Source organism: Salvelinus sp. IW2-2015, linkage group LG4q.1:29 (assembly GCF_002910315.2).
Source record: "Salvelinus sp. IW2-2015 linkage group LG4q.1:29, ASM291031v2, whole genome shotgun sequence".
NCBI classification, from domain to species: Eukaryota; Metazoa; Chordata; class Actinopteri; order Salmoniformes; family Salmonidae; genus Salvelinus; species Salvelinus sp. IW2-2015.
In genome coordinates, this window is record NC_036842.1 from 28,041,303 (window position 1) to 28,054,780 (window position 13,478).

Sequence of the window (13,478 nt, forward strand, 5' to 3'; positions counted from 1 at the left end):
ACATACTGTGCGCCTTCAGCAGGTCAAGCTCAGGCCGTCTGACCACGCGCCCTGCACTGTCGTCTGCGCCAGCACACGTCTGTAGCTGCATTGCCCACAGCTCCATGCTGCCAACGTTGAACTGCTCTGCCAGCAACCATCTGAGCTGCCTGGTGCGCACATCTGAGCCATCGTCTGACCAGCGCCGTCTGAGCCATCCTGTCTGCCCAGCGGTGCCAGCTGTCTGATGCCATCTTACTGCCCACGCGCCGATCTAGCCATATCCGTCGTGCCCAGCGCCATCTGAGCATCTGTCTGCCCAGCGCCATCTGAGCCATCGTTGCGCTATACATCTTGCCCAGCGCCATCTGAGCCATCGTCTGCCCAGCGCCACTGAGCCTCAGTCTGCCCAGCGCATCTGAGCCATCCTCTGCCCAGTCATGAGCTGAGCCTCCAGATCAATGAGACGGCCCGCCATACATGAAGCGCCCGCCAGTCATTGAAGCTGCACCGCCAGTCATGAGCTGCACTCCATCAGAGACTGCCCTCCAGTCATGACTGCCCTCCAGGTCAGGAGCTGCCCTCCAGTCATGAAGCTGCGCCTCGTCATGAGCTCGCCCTCCAGTCTGAGACTGCACTCAGTCATGAGCTGTCCACTCAGTCATGAAGCTGCCCACTACAGTCCGGAGCTGCCACTCAGTCCGGAAGCTGGACCACTCTAGTCAGAACTGCCATTATCCGCGAGCTCCATTAGTACCGAGCTTGCCTCTCTGTCCTGAGCTACCTCTCTGTGCCTGCAGCCTACCTCCTAATTCATGTGGCGGCTTGGGGAGGATATACTTAGGCTCAAGGTCTGTGGCGAGGGTCGCCACCTCAAATAGGACTCTAAGGAGGGGACAAAGACAGTGGTGGCAGTGGTTCGTGTCCTCGTCCGGCGCCGAGCCGCCACCGCGACAGATTGCCACCAAGCCTCTTTGAGTTCTTAGGGGTGCGTTCGAAGTCCCGCACCTCAGAGGGAGTACTGTAACGTCCTGACCAGAGTTCTTATGTGTTTGCTTGTTTAGGTTGGTCAGGACGTGAGCTGGGTGGGAATTCTATGTTGTGTGTGTCTAGTTCGTCTGTTTCTGTGTCCAGCCAGATATGGTTCTCAATCAGAGGCAGCTTCAATCGTTGTCCCTGATTGAGATCATATATAGGTGGCCTGTTTTGTGTTGGGGTGTGGGTGGTGTGTTCCTGTCTCTGTGTTTGTGTTCTGCACCAGATATGACTGGCGTTATCGTTTCATTTTGTTATTTGTTATGTTAAGTGTTCACTGTTATTAGCTGTGTGGGGGTTTCTATTTCAAATTTGAACATTTCACGAATTGGCGCATTCATTCCCGCTCTCCTGGTGCGCCTTTTTAAATCTATCGTTCCCCAGTTCTGGATTGCTTCGCAGAATGAGAACGTGTTCTCAGTCAACTTACCTGGAAAAATAACAGTGTAGAGTCTGTTCCTTATGCTTCTATTGTGTATCGTTAGATGAATGTAATGATCATCACGATAAATGATCTAAAACTAAGAAATAAGAGTTGAAACACTTGTTAGGTCATACATTGTTAGTATCTCATGTACGCTTGTCTTGGTGTGTGTATGTGGTAGATCCTGTTTGTTGCGATTTCCACTTTGATCGTTGGCACTCTAGGTGTAAATTGTCTTCCTATGAGGAAGAGTTGCGTTTAGACGTCAATTCTAGTTGGTGGTGTGCGTTTTTATACACATTTGTGGTAGTCTCCTTATTGCTGTAGCAGGTGAACTTCGATCGTTTGTTAAGACCGGGTCCCTGATGTTGCTTGGTAGATGTTTAGCTCCTTTGAGCTGATCTCATCTAGATACACCTTCAAAAGTGGTATGGTGGAGTTCTGCTCTTCTTGACATCTAAATCTGATTTTGATAGGTAATGGTGGCTGGTAATGTTATTCTCCTGGTATGCTTAATCCGCTCATGTAATGTAATAACGTTGGTTAGACGTTTCTAATCATCGAACTTACGGATTTGCCTCTTATTCCCGTTCTGCTGTCTAAATCCCTGTAGTGGATGCTCCATAGGTTGGTGTGACATAGCATTGCTAATTAGTCTAGTGCCTAGAAACTACAGTTTTGTTTTAAAACTAAGAGATGCATGCAAGTCAGTCTACTATCAGAGTTATGTTTTGTTTTAGAGAGGCAGTAAATGAAGCAAGAGATGAACTGTTTGCGCGGTATGTCGATACTATCTCCCACTTAGTGCGTCCGTCTGAAGTAATGATGCCAGATGGGGTAGTAGTTGTACTCGTCTGCCCTTATGGCTCTATCTGATGTGGGTGTAGATGTCTACGTCTCGTACCACGTTTAATGGGCTGTCTCTAATGCTGGATTCAGTTGGTGGGAGCAGCTTTATGTAGTGTAGGTCTAGCTACTAACCCGTTTTTTGGCTCTAATTGATTGGTCGTGATTGGTCGCCTTATAGGGTGTGGCGAAATGCATTATTATTCATACTCTATTGCTGAATCTGCTGATTGAGTCAGATTTCTAGCATGATCCCCTCCTCACCTGGTATGGCCATAATCTGGTTTTACTTAATGAGATACGTCGGTAAGAGATGGAGAGTAGTACCTTATATCTCTCTCTGGTCTGCCATCTAATATCTGATCTAGGCACTATTGAGGTTTGGTGAGTATTTGAGACTAGGTCTAGTCTCATTATTAGTACTGAGCTACAATGTCCCGTATGGCATCTCAAGTAAGTGCGACTTCCGGACAGTCCTAGCAAAAATTATTTTTCGTAAAGAAATGCTTCGCTAAAATGCAATTTTTGTACGGTCTGGTAGAGTAGTCTTGTCTCCTTTATGGCTCTAAGTTAGTACAGTGAGGTATGAGGTAAGTTATGATTGTCTAGTGTCGCATGATAAAAACATCATGCATCTTGAAGTCCTGGTGTTAAGTCAGTTGAGAGACTGCGTTAGCAACAGGTGTCTGCGTAGTCCTCCCTTCTATGTGGCTCTATTGTTATGATATTCCGTAGCTCTGTTGTGATGGGTGGATGTTCTTAGTATATCATTTCCAGTCTACGGTTCGTGTTTTAATAGTCGGATTGTGCTGGAAACCGTAGGTGCGTTGATGTGTGTGTATTCGCTTCCTCTACGTTTATGGCTCTAATGCTTGCATCATGGGTCGTTCTATTACTAGATGAGGTGTAATGTCCAGATTTCTTACCCTGTGCCTATGGCTCTTATCTTCTCATTGAAGTACATGCTCATGGTGTGAGTGTTTATACCAGTTGTTAATTGCGCTTCTCTAATTTGTGTGCATAATATGATTGAAGTGGGTAGTGTGGTTAAGAGGCTCGTTAGTTGTACATCTGGATTTTATTGTGAGCTGAAGAATGAAGTGTTCAAGATCTCCTTCTTTTCACAATACATACCGTACTGGAGTCTAGTAGCCCCTCAAGCTGTAGAAAAAATCACTCATCTCATTTGCAAGTTATACGTAGATGAGGATGTAGCTATCTCCTCTTCTATACCTATTGGACAAATATAATCTGCGATAGTTGTGTAGACAGCGAACTATTCGCGTACGTTTAGTAGCTAGTTTCGCATTCGTTCCTGTCATATCCTTTCTTTATGATTTTTACTCCATCGTGTTTGGGTTAGTTTTAGTGAGTAACAGAATGTATGATCCACCTTCTTATATAGCTTTTTACTGCTGTAATAGGTGATTGTCTTACACCTCTTAATGGCTTATAAGTTTAGTGCAGTCCAGAGTTGTGACTGTGTATGTAAATCTTGCGTCAGTAGTAGAGTTGTTATCATGTCGGATCATCTCCTGTCTTTGAGCTCATGAATTCTTTATATCAGTAAGGGAACATTACACGCTAGGTTTGTGCAAACGCGTTATGAGTACCAGCTGTGGACTCTGTTAGGTCATACCCTTAGCTGTGAATGCTCTTGATAAGATGCCGCTTATGGATGTACTAGACAGTCACTTTCTGCTATCGTCGCATCTAATTAATCTTGATAGTCGGTTACCCCGTGGCCTACACCGCCTCTCAGCTGCCCCCTTATCTCGCGCTATGAATCGTGAGCTTATGAGCAGTCAGATGAGCCCGATTCTATGTGTCGCTCTCTTTCGTTCTTCTCGTCATCTCTTTGGAAAAATACCAACGCTCAGGACAGAGCGAAATAGAGACTATACGTGCTTCGGTCAGTAGGAGTGTGTTGAGTTCGCTTATCGTCTCTATATTGATGAGGGTGGGCGAGGGAGAGAGATGGAGACCAGAGGAGATGTTGATGGTAGTCTAGTGCCTCGCGCTGAGGGGGAGGTAGGATGGTCATCATGAAATAGTAGAGTAAAAGTGTCTCTATACTTGTCGACTCTATTTTATCCTTTGCTGCATGCTGGGTATGAAGGACTCGGTCTGAGGTCATTCACGCTATGATTGAATGGCGGTATCATGATCAAAATTTGGAGCGCTGAAATCAGTGATAAGGCGTCGCACTCTGGATACCATTAGCGTTTGTTCTCATCCACCCCCTTTTCTGCGGATACCCTATCATTGTCTATGTGTCGTGTGATGGCGATCTAAAAATGTGAGTGTAACAAAATAAGTTGACTAGTTTGCACATCTGGAAAACTGGTAAACACAAATGCTCCTAGTCTTCTAGCTGTAGCTGCTAATTCAAGCTATTTACTTGTGGAATAGGACCATATAGTGGCATATTTCGTGTCCTTCTAGCAGTGTTAAAGGGTTACTTGTGTTCCTGGTGGATTATTGGGAGAGGAGTATGCCTATTAGATTGTAGAAGCCCAATCCCTTAAGTGGATCTAATTCAGATATGGATGAAAGTGTTGTAGTGGGGCAAAAAAATCTGGCGAATCCGCTCACTCAGTGCGTTGGCACCAATTCGTCTGTTCTAGTTTCTGCATCTAACTCCTGGGTGCTCTTCGGCAGTCCCCTTGGATTTGCTGGCAAGGGCCTCTCTTAACAAGTCACTTCCACCAAGGTTCATCCTGTGTGCTCACACAGATGGCTGTCTAGTCTCTCTATACTTGACGCACACTCTAATCGCTTTGCAATACGTAGCACACATCGGCCACACATCCTGACACCCACACCTGCTGCCTAACCGTTTTGTTCTATGTCATGGCACATGTCAATTAAGTGGTCTCCCATGAGGTAGGTAGAGGCGTAATCCGTGAATGTTGATAGAATTCGGGGACGATGAGAGACCACCATAGCTGAGAGAGAGACATACGAGAAAGAGACGACAGAGACGAGAGGGAGAGACAAGAGAGAACATAAAAAAACGAGTGTGCGTCTTACTCTGAGATGTTAGTTCCTCACTTTCATTGGCCCTCTGTGATCAATACTGGGGATAATGAGCTTGTTCAACCTATTTGTGCGTCAGGACTGGGCTGGCCTTTCCCAGGTTTCTCAGAGTAGTCATGTGAAGTTCTCTCCCTCCTAAGAGCTTGCTCCCTTATTGGCATGCATGGAATTAGAGAGTGTAGCATGAGGCATACAGTGCGGTGGGGCCGCTTCCTAGCCCTTGAATATTCGTAAAGATTCTGTCCCCTTGTAATCTCTCGGTCAGGTCTAATTAATCATAGATTACACTCAGGGTAGTGAGGCCAGCAGAAAAAGGTGTGGTCTAGCTTTATAATATGTCCGTGTGAGTCTGCAGTCGTAATATGCGACCATAGGGGTAGTGAGGACACTGCCTGTCGCCTTTCTGCAAGGCAGGAGGAAGTGGTAATGTCTCTAACGTCTGCACTTCTCATGTCTCCTAACATTTCTTCATTAGTGTGTGAGTCGTGCGCTGATGGTGCTCTGTCTCCCTTGATGGTCTATGTACTCCTGCTCGAATTATAGTCCTGGTAACCTGTATGTGTGATATATCAGCAGTCGTCTGCGTTACGTTTGTCTGTATGCGGTGGGTGGTAGATGCTAGTTCGTCCCTTGGCAGTGTATGGCTCTGTGCTTGTATTGCACTGTCTGATGACGTTGCTCTGGCAAGGTTGGGGGTAGATGAGGGCATCTAATGATTAGATGGCTCCCCATTATCGCGTCTGCAAGTCGGTAATGCGAGAAGTTGGGGGATCCGTTTCCAGGCTGTTCAGTTTGAATACCCACGTACTACGCCTCTTCCTCGGTTTTCCTGTAGTTTAGATATATGAGGTCTTTTGATGGGGCAGACTATTTGCGTTCCCAGGATAAGCTGGGTAGTGGGTGGCCTAGGTTCCTCACTTTAGTCGTACGCTCAGCGGCTTTTGAGTTTGATCTAGAGAATCTCGGCTTCGATGCGCCCCTCTCCCCGGAGCCCTGACCAGGCAGGCCCGCAGCCCACCCACACTAATTAATTTCTGACAAGGAACTTAGATAACGTCGAATGCGCTGACTTAATCACCAGGTTGGGTTTCTGTAAGTCACAGAGCTGTGAAATGTCCGAATCTAACAAAAAGCCTCCAAAGCGCGGCTGCCTTTACTATTGTGTCTAGTGTGAGCTTCCTTCTGACGTCTAGATCCTGATTAGTGGGTGGTAGATGTCTAAGGTCGTGGGCTGTGTACGTGGCTCTAAATGCTCTGAGCTAGTTGGTGTTGCGTGTGGGCTAGATGTGTCTAGTCTCTAGCTTTTGCTCTAATCTGGAGTTTGTATTGGCTTATTAGCAATCTAAAAACAATTCCTGTCGTTGGGAGTTGTTAGAATGTCTTGTCTTACGCACGTGTCTTATGGCCGTAAGTGGAGTGTAGAGTCTGGATAGTGAGTATGGAACTAATTGATATGATGGAGCTTGTTGGGTAGATCGAAATAGAATGTTTAATAAGTACACTTCCTCTTCCTGCCTCTCAACATTCATGACTACCCAGCGTGTTGTTTCGCCTTCAGCTTATGTGGTTCGTTTTTCAGTAGCATGTTTCTGTCTCCCCATTTGTTACCTATGTTGCTCATCAATCTTGGAGTATGTATAAGTTGTGGAACCGGGTGTTTCCTTGTGTCAAACTGCTGTCTTTCTCCTCCCTTTTCTCATCTCTCGCTGCAGATATAGCTGTCTAGCTCTGCAGGTGCTGTAAGTGTGACTCTTGAGTCTCCCTGCGGATTGTGCTAAAATGTCTGAATTGTGGTCTGGGGCTTGACCGGGTGAGATGTTGGATTACAGACGTCTCTCATGTCTCGATTATTTGTTGTCCTCACTCATCATTCAGCTTAGTCTAAGGAGTGTGAGTGGCGACAGCTGTGGTAGGATGGTCGTAAGTCTCCGCTTTTATGGGTCTTGCTAATGGCGTAGGAGGGGGGGGGCTGCTGAACATTAGTCCATATACACCCTGAGGTTTTAAGTTCAGCCGTGGTCAGACATAGAATCAAACTGTAAATCCTACAGTGGGAATGTTCTAAGCTTGAGTCACTTAGCTAGAAGACGATCGTAAGAATGTGAGAGATGAAGGGAGAGGATAGATAGTGTCTTGAGTCGGTCGCTCTCATCATATGAAGCATCGTAATTTCTCTAGTTATTTGGCAGTGCGTGGTGGTAGGATGTCTAGTCTCCCTTATGGCTCTAATCTGATAGTCGGGTTTAGTGCGCGGTGGGTAGATGTTAGTTTTCGTGTCAGTGGCTCGTTGGTCCTAATCGTGATGTTGTTATGGGGTCAGTCGGGATGTGTCTTTACTATAGACAAAGGTGTATAAGATGTGAGTCTAGTGGCATCTGGATTGTATGGTCTATCCTATATTCATGATTGGATGTTTTGGTTGATTAGAAGGTGTTGATCGTCCGGACTCTGCCGTATTACGAAGCGCTGCGAAATCATGTCATGCATGTGTGAAGACTGCTGTCTGAGTAAATCCTGGGTGGAGCCCAGATACACATCACACGTTTATGACTAACATTAAATAGACTGCCTCTATCGACCTCTCTCATACACGTTTTAGACATAAGATATGTGGGCTAAACAAATGTCAGTTTTGGGCTAAACATACACGATCACAGATTTTACTAGCAGAAGTGCTGAACGTTATTGAGCAGTGTGTGTGTGTGTGTGTGTGTGTGTGTGTGTGTGTGTGTGTGTGTGTGTGTGTGTGCCAGCTGGTTGGAGACATCCGAGTGGTCTATGCGTTTCATCCCTTCTCCGATGGCTGACTTCATCAGACGAGAGAGAGACGGCAGAACGTTGAAGGGAGGATAGATCTAGAGAGAGGAAATATTCTGCGCCATCATGAACAGCAGATTACTGCACTTTCTCAGTGAACACAATATCCTGAGCAAAAGTCAAATTGGATTCCTACCAAATTATCGAACATAAGATCACATTTATATCCTACACACCCTAATCTTCTGATTAATATCTAAAAAATAGCCACCAAATGTTATAATAATTTTAAAACAAGTGACCCCCAATCCAACCATTACCAAGCCCTTAACTGCCAAGAGGTGACCATAGAGAAGAGTCCCCTCAGCCAGCCAACAAAGCCTAAGGACAGCACTCAGAAAATCTGGCCCAACCAAATTATCACAAAATAGAAATCAAAATATATCACCTATTGGAAAGAAATCACAAAAAATCTAAGTAACCTTCAATAATATTTGTCTCTAAACAGACAGTACATGGTGGCAGACTGACCACTGTAACTGATAGAAAAATGAGGAAAGCACTATGTACAAACTCAGTGAACACAACCTAGCCATAGAGAATGGTCATCACAGGCAAACCTGGCTGACCAGAGAGGACAGGCTGTGCTCATTCTGCCCCCAGGAAGAGATACAGACAGAGCTGCATTTTCTGTCAAACTGTGACAGATATTCTGACATAAGAAATACATTCTTCCCACAAATTATAAAATAATACGAAGAATTAGACAACCTAAATGTAACGTCCTGACCAGAGTTCTTATGTGTTTTGCTTGTTTAGTGTTGGTCAGGACGTGAGCTGGGTGGGAATTCTATGTTGTGTGTCTAGTTCGTCTGTTTCTGTGTCCAGCCMAATATGGTTCTCAATCAGAGGCAGCTGTCAATCGTTGTCCCTGATTGAGAATCATATATAGGTGGCTTGTTTTGTYWTGGGGATTGTGGGTGGTTGTTTCCTGTCTCTGTGTTTGTGTTCTGCACCAGATAGGACTGTCTCGGCTTTCACGTTTGTTATTTTTGTTATTTGTTGATGTTCACCATTTATCGTCTTATTAAACATGTTGAACACTAACCACGCTGCAGTTTGGTCCTCTCCTTCATCCCAGGAAGAAAGCCGTGACACTAAATGATGAAGACAAACTTAACTTTTTTAGTTTTTTTATTTCATATTTAAAACATACAATCTATTTGCACTGAATCCACAAAACATCTACATCACATCTGTCATCTAACAGACTCCCTTAAAGAGAGACCCACAGAAGCAACCAGGGTCAACGCCCTGCTCAAGAGCACGTCGACAGATCTCATACAAGGTAAAACATGGGGACCTGAACCTGTGACCTATCAGCCACCGGCCCAAGCTACCAACCCCCAGGCCACTAGCCCTCCAAGATCCCCTCCACAGTTCCCCCAAGAGCTGCTCCTCAACCATCTGAGATCCCCCCCCCCCACACACACACACACCAACAACCATAAAAATTAACAAAAGAGAAAAAAGACAAAGCCAAAGGAAAACCGAAAACAACAAAGCAAAAAAACAAAAGACATCAAGGACAACAAAAAGCATAACAGCAAGGCCAACTGTATCTGTTTGAGTGCATGTATGACACTATTTACATGTGAGTATATGTGTGTGTCCGTGTATTTGCTCGTGTGTGCATTTGAATGAGAGTGTGTGTATATGCATGTGTACAAACACCTGCGCGGCATCAGCCTCGTGCAAACAGGTATTAGCTGTAACAGCACTGCTCCTCAGTGTCATTCAAACTTACTTTTTCTTTTGACTTAATTTTACTTTTATCTTTGACCGTCATTCTAACCCCCACCCAGCAACTCCACTCCCACTTGTCTCCAATTCCACATCCCAACCCTTCCCTCAGCCCATCCCATTTATCTCTGTTGGCCACCCTCTTCGGATTTCTATGCACCATATATCTTTCAACTATGCTGTGATTTTAAACATACAATTTGAATCATCTTTACATCCGGCGCCAAAACGAGATGGCCGCCTCGCTTCGCGTTCCTTGGAAAATATGCAGTATTTTGTTTTTTTATGTGTTATTTCTTACATCGGTACCCCAGGTAATCTTAGGTTTCATTACATACAGTCGTAGCTATTCTCCGCAAGGCAATCAAACAGGCTAAGTCCAGTACAGAGACAAAATCGAGTCGCAATTCAACAGCTCAGACACAAGAGGTATGTGGCAGGGTCTACAGTCAATCACGGATTACAAAAAGAAAACCAGCCCCGTCGCGGACCAGGATGTCTTGCTCCCAGACAGGCTAAACAACTTTTTTTGCCCGTTTGAGGACAATACAGTGCCACTGACACGGCCCCTACCAAAACCTGCGGGCTCTCCTTCACTGCAGCCGAGGTGAGTAAAACATTTAAACGTGTTAACCCTCGCAAGGCTGCAGGCCCAGACGGCATTCCAGCCGCGTCCTCAGAGCATGCGCAGACCAGCTGGCTGGTTGTGTTTACGGACATATTCAATCAATCCTTATCCCAGTTCTGCTGTTCCACATGCTTCAAGAGGCCACCATTGTTCCTGTTCCCAAGAAAGCTAAGGTAACTGAGCTAAACGACTACCGCCCCGTAGCACTCACTTCCGTCATCATGAAGTGCTTGAGAGACTAGTCAAGGACCATATCACCTCCACCCTACCGGACACCCTAGACCCACTCCAATTTGCTTACCGACCCAATAGGTCCACAGACGACGCAATCGCAACCACACTGCACACTGCCCTAACCCATCTGGACAAGAGGAATACCCATGTGAGAATGCTGTTCATCGATTACAGCTCAGCATTTAACACCATAGTACCCTCCAAACTCGTCATCAAGCTCGAGACCCTGGGTCTCGACCCGCCCTGTGCAACTGGGTCCTGGACTTCCTGACGGGCCCGCCCCCAGGTGGTGAGGGTAGGTAACAACATCTCCACCCCGCTGATCCTCAACACTGGGGCCCCACAAGGGTGCGTTCTGAGCCCTCTCCTGTACTCCCTGTTCACCCACGACTGCGTGGCCATGCACGCCTCCAACTCAATCATCAAGTTTGCGGATGACACTACAGTGGTAGGCTTGATTACCAACAACGACGAGACGGCCTACAGGGAGGAGGTGAGGGCCCTCGGAGTGTGGTGTCAGGAAAATAACCTCACACTCAACGTCAACAAAACAAAGGAGATGATTGTGGACTTCAGGAAACAGCAGAGGGAGCACCCCCCTATCCACATCGATCGGGTCAGTAGTGGAGAAGGTGGAAAGTTTTAAGTTCCTCGGTGTACACATCACGGACAAACTGAATTTGGTCCACCACAACAGACAGCGTCGTGAGAAGGCGCAGCAGCGCCTCTTCAACCTCAGGAGGCTGAAGAAATTTGGCTTGTCACCAAAAGCACTCCAAACAAACTTCTACAGATGCACAATCGAGAGCATCCTATCGGGCTGTATCACCGCCTGGTACGGCAACTGCTCCGCCCACAACCGTAAGGCTCTCCAGAGGGTAGTGAGGTCTGCAGAACGCATCACCGGGGGCAAACTACCTGCCCTCCAGGACACCTACACCACCCGATGTCACAGGAAGGCCATAAAGATCATCAAGGACAACAACCACCCAAGCCACTGCCTGTTCACCCGCTATCATCCAGAAGGCGAGGTCAGTACAGGTGCATCAAAGCAGGGACCGAGAGACTGAAAAACAGCTTCTATCTCAAGGCCATCAGACTGTTAAACAGCCACCACTAACATTTAGCGGCCGCTGCCAACATACTGACTCAACTCCAGCCACTTTAAAAATGGAATTATGGAAATTATGTAAAAATGTACCACTAGCCACTTTAAACAATGCCACTTAATATAATGTTTACATACCTACATTACCCATCTCATATGTATATACTGTATCTCTATATCATCTACTGCATCTTGCATCTTATGTAATAATCTATTCTACACTCCTTTAAACTAGCCACTATTATTTTACATACGTATTCTTACATCTCATACTCTATGTCTATTACCTAGTACCTTATTATACATCTATACTTGCATGCGCTATCTTGCTATTCTGTACCACCACTCATTCATATATCTTTATGTACATATTCTTTATCCCTTTACACTTGTGTGTGTAATAGGTAGTAGTTGTGGAATTGTTAGGTTAGATTACTTGTTGGTTATTACTGCATTGTCGGAACTAAAAAGCACAAGCATTTCGCTACACTCGCATTAACATCTGCTAACCATGTGTATGTGACTAATAAATTTGATTTGATTTGATTTGATCTATCTAATCGAATAGATTCCACAGATTGCAAGTTGAAGATAAATACTTTTACTAAGAGTTTTAGTATATTAGTAATTGACTGACCCGGTCACTCCAGATCTCCCAAAAATACTATTTCTAAGGTCAATTTCAGATTAATGTTATGCATTTTCAACCATTCCTGAACCTGAGTCCAGAAACAGGCAACCTGAGGGCAATACCAGAACAAATGGTCTAATGATTCTGTATCCTCACAACAAAATATGCAGAGCTGCGAGATTGTATGCTCTAAATATTCAACATTTTGTTGGTGGCAAGAATTCTGTACAATAATTTTAACTGAAAAGCACGAAGTCTTGAATCTTGAGTCGTTTTATATATCTTGAGTCGTACCATGGAATCGGTACATCAAAAATCTCATCCCAACTAATAAACAATTTAGAGAAAAAACGAAATGCTGTGTTTATCCATAATTGAGCAGTCAGGTAAGCAATGCATCTGGTTCTTTGGTTCTATAGTGTTGAATCTGTGTGCACCATGTTTGGGCATAGTGAGTATAGGGATCTGGGTGATAAACATACCATGTTTGGGCATAGTGAATATAGGGAATCTGGGTGAAAACATACCATGTTTGGGCATAGTGAGTATATGGATCTGGGTGATAAACATACCATGTTTGGGCATAGTGAGTATAGGGATCTGGGGGATAAACATACCATGTTTGGGCATAGTGAGTATAGGGATCTGGGTGATAAACATACCATGTTTGGGCATAGTGAGTTAGGGATCTGGGTGATAAACATACCATGTTTGGCATAGAGTATAGGGATCTGGGGATAAACATACCATGTTTGGCATAGTGAGTATAGGGATCTGGGTTGAAAAACATACCATGTTTGGGCATAGTGAGTATAGGGATCTGGGTGATAAACATACCATGTTTGGGCATAGTGAGTATAGGGATCTGGGTGATAACATACCATGTTTGGGCATAGTGAGTATAGGGATCTGGGGGATAAACATACCATGTTTGGGCATAGTGAGTATAGGGATCTGGGTGAATAACATACCATGTTTGGGCATATGAGTATAA

General features: G+C 45.2%; 1 pseudogene; it reads right to left on the bottom strand.

Moving 5' to 3' along the window:
• Positions 1 to 13,478, bottom strand: part of LOC111960874 (V-type proton ATPase subunit B-like) — a 28,404-nt pseudogene that overhangs the window by 396 nt on the left and 14,530 nt on the right.